Here is a 4,302-nt window from a genome sequence, read left to right as displayed (position 1 = left end):
GATTTAAAACCTTCATATTTAGAAAGACGTTGTAAAAAATGGTTAGTAGGTCCAGTGAAAAATACATATTGTACATTATGCAATCTATGCAGACACATTCTTGGCTATGAATAAAATATAAAAATTGTAATTTAAAATATGAATTAAATACAAATATTAATTAAATACATTAAATATTAAGATATTAATGGGCTATTGTAGGCAATTTAGAGCTGCACAGCAGCAGCAGCTGAATGCGGCATGAGAGCCCATTATTGTACAATACGATGTTGGCATATGACTGCTGTGGCTCTCATGACCCTACGCCATCTGTCTGAATCATAGCTTAGCTGCTGGTTTGGAAATATGGGATAAGCCCTAGAGTATGTCACCTGCTGTAGTTGCAGACAACATTTGGCAAAGCTACAAAAATATGTGTGTAGTACATTATTTCACGTGTATGTCTTAACCATTCTTAGAGATTATATGACTGCTCCAAATCTACATCTTCACAATTTGTTAACATTTGTTATAATACATGGAAATAAAAAAAACTGTTTTTGTGTTTATTTGTCCAAGACAGCCAACTTCAGATTTATCATGTTACTTGGGTTTAACAAGAGACGTCACTTCCGCCCAATGGTCTTAAAAGGGAAATTTTTTTCTTTAAAAAAAAAAAAAAAAAAAAGACATTTACTGTATTTATTTATTTATTTATTTATTTTTATTGCATTTTAGTGTAAATGTGGGATCTGAAGTCTTTTTGAATAAAAAAGATAAGAATAGAAGTGACCCATTTTTTTTTAAAAGGACAGTGTAAAAATTTAAAATTAAAAGTAAAATAAATAAGAAAAATAAGAAAAAATTTAAAGCACCCCGTCCCACCGAGTTCACACGCAGAAGTGAACACATACGTAAGTCGGACCTGCATATGAAAATGGCGTTCAAACCACACATTTGAGGTATTGCTGTGATTGTTAGAGCGAGAACAAAACTTTTAGCAAAAGATCTCCTCTGTAACTCAAAACTGGTAACCTGTAGAATTTTTTAAATGTCGCCTATGGAGATTTTTAAGAGTCAAAGTTTGTCCCCATTCCACAAGCAGGAGTAATTTTGAAGCATGACATGTTGGGTATCAATTTACTTAGCGTAACATTATCTTTCAAAATTTTAAAACATGGGCTAACTTCACTGTTGTCTTATTTTTTAATAAAAAAAAAGTGTATTTTTTTCTAAAAAAATTGCGCATTTAAGACCGCTGTGCACATACGGTGTGACATAAAGTATTGCAACAGTGCTATTTTATTCTCTAGGATAACTGAAAAAAAATATATATATATATAATGTTTGGGGGTTCTAAGTAATTTTCTAGCAAAAAAAAGATTTTAACTTATAAACACCAAGTTTGAAAAATAGGCTTGGTCCTTAAAGTGGTTGTCAAGCCACTCTAACTTGTATACACCATCAGCATGACCTATTGTAGTATCCCCCCCTCTGTGTGTGATTTATAAAAATAAATGCTGCAAATACCTAATTTCACTGCCGAGATTGCGATCTCATGGCCAGACAGCTTTCTCCTTTCTTCGTCTGAGAGATGTAGTGGGCGGGGCTGAGATTCCCCTGCTGATGACAGCCTGGAGGTGGTGTGGAGGAGAGGATAAGAGGAGGAGAGAGCTGGCTGGTCATGTGATCGCAATCTCGGCTCTTAAATAAGGTATTTACAGCATTTATATTTATAAATCTTTTACAGAGGGGGACACTGCAATGGGAGTGGGTCAAATGACACAGGACAAGCACTGTGTCATATAACATGTTTTAAAGGAGCAGGATCCACTTTTATTTTTTTTGAGTTAACAAATGCTTTAAGTAGTTAACCACTTGCCGACCGCTGCACACACATATACGTCAGCAGAACGGTGGGCGGGACAAAACCGATCAAGTGACCATAGGTGGTGACATAATGTCTGTCCAGCTACTTCCGGTTTTCGTTTAACATTTTTTTTAATGTTTTAACCACTTCAGCCCCGGAAGATTTGGCTGCTGAATGACCGGACCATTTTTTGCGATTCAGTACTGCGTCTCTTTAAGTGACAATTGAGCAGTCATGCAACGCTGTACCCAAACAAAATTGACGTCCTTTTATCCCACAAATTGAGCTTTCTTTTGGTGGTATTTGATCACCTCTGCGTTTTTTTTTTTTTGCGCTATAAACAAAAGAAGAGCAACAATTTTGAAAAAAAACACAATATCTTTTACTTTTTGCTATAATATATATCCCAAATTTTGTAGCAAAAAAACTTTTTTTTTCCTCACTTTAGGCTGATATGTATTCTTCTACATATTTTTGGTAAAAAAAAAAAACGCAATAAGCGTATATTGATTAGTTTTTGCGCAAAAGTTATAGCGTCTACAAAATAGGGGATAGATTTATGGCATTTTTATTATTATTATTTTTATTTACTAGTAATGGTGGTGATCTGCGAATTTTATCAGGACTGTGACATTATGGCAGACACATCAGACACATTTTTGAAACCATTGACAATTATACAGTGATCAGTGCTATAAAAATGCACTGATTACTGTGTAAATGTCACTGGCAGGGAAAGGGTTAACACTAGGGGGCGATCAAGGGGTTAAATGTGTTCCCTATTTGTGTTTCTAACTGTGGGGGGATGGGACTGTCTAGGAGGCAAGAGAGATCATGTTGAATCTGTCTCTACTCCTCATAAAGAACCGGGATCTGTGTGTTTACACACACAGATCCCTGTTCTCGCTCTGCCACGAGCGATCGTGGGAGCTTGGTGGTCATCGGGTACTCGCATCGGGGTTGGGCACATGCTAGTGGCCAAAAGGTGAAGTAACGTAAGGTAACGTCGTTTCACCCAGCCATGCCAATTCTGCCGCAGTAAAACAGCGGCGGCTGGTCGGTAAGCTGTTAAAATTTGTGGATTATCTGTTTTTTTTAATTGTATACAATAAATATACAGAATTACGCTATATAGCTTATTTTGCCATTTGTACCCATACCTTGAGGTTTGTGGAGGGCAACACCTTGTGTAGCTGGAGCCACAGCTTGTGGAATCACAGAGCCCAGCAGCCCTCATAATGTTTGCACACTTCTCAGTGGGGTTACGGGATTTCTGATGGCTCAGTGAGGATAACGCAAGCCGCAGTGATACAGCCAGTGGGACTACTAAGCCCAGCCACCCTCTCAAAATGCATCCAACTTCTGTTATGGGAGTCCAGGATCTCTGGTGAGTGAAAGGGCACACAGAGGGGAGCACAAATGTTGCACTGATGTTAAGCCTCATACACACGATCGGACTTTGTACAAACTTTCCTGTGGATTTTTGTACAAAGGGTGTCGGCCGTGAACTTGTATTGCATACACACAGCAGGACTTTTTCAGTGAACTTTTACCAAATCATGTGGTTTTTCTGCTCTTTACTGCCACCTTTGGTCAACTTCTGTATTGTTATCTGATCTTTTGCATTGGTTCTGAGCATGCGTGTTTGTACTTTGTACAAAAGTCCTATGGTTTTCTGTACACACGATCGGACTTTGCTCCATTGGACTTTTGTTGCTGGAAAGTTTGTCCGTTCACACAGCCAACAGAAGTCAGATGAAAACCGAAAAAGGGTACACGTGGTCGGATGTTGCCTTAAAACAGCTAATTTGCATGTTTGACCTTTAGTCTTGGCACTTTATACTGCACATTCGATTCAGCTGAAGTTGCACTGGAAAAACCTCCTTGGATTCACATGAACTTTATATATTTACTTATTTGTTCACTGGAATTTATAGACTTTATATATTGTTACTTTATATCCGATATGAGTTTTTTATGATTTATTTGGTGATGTATTTATAGTGTATGGTAGCGGTCTTATCCTGTTCACACATTTAACACTTTGATTGCCCCAATGTTAACCCCTTCCCAGCCAGTGTCATTAGTACAGTGACATTGCATATTTTTTAGCACTGATCACTGCATTAGTGTCATTGGCCCCCAAAAAATGTCAAAAGTGTTAGTTAGTGCCCGATTTGACTGAGGCACTATTGCAGTCCTACCTTAAGTCACTGATCGCCGCCATTACTAGTAAAAAAAACAAAAAACTTTTGACCGTGTAAGAGTAATGTTCCCAGAACTTCTTTCCTCCTGCCCAAAACGTCTTTCCTCCTGCACACAACTTATGCTTAAAGCGGAGGTCCACCCTAAAATGGACCTTCCGCTCATCGGATTCCTCCCCCCCTCCGGCGCCACGATTGGCACCTTTCAGGGGGGAGGGGGGTGCAGTTACCTGGATAATCCAAGTAACT

Source organism: Lithobates pipiens, unplaced genomic scaffold (genome assembly GCF_037356315.1).
Source record: "Lithobates pipiens isolate NorthernLeopardFrog02 unplaced genomic scaffold, aLitPip1_a1.2 Scaffold_3, whole genome shotgun sequence".
In the NCBI taxonomy this organism is placed as follows: domain Eukaryota; kingdom Metazoa; phylum Chordata; class Amphibia; order Anura; family Ranidae; genus Lithobates; species Lithobates pipiens.
The sequence above is the reverse complement of the archived record's forward strand: the minus strand, read 5'-3'. Positions refer to the sequence as shown.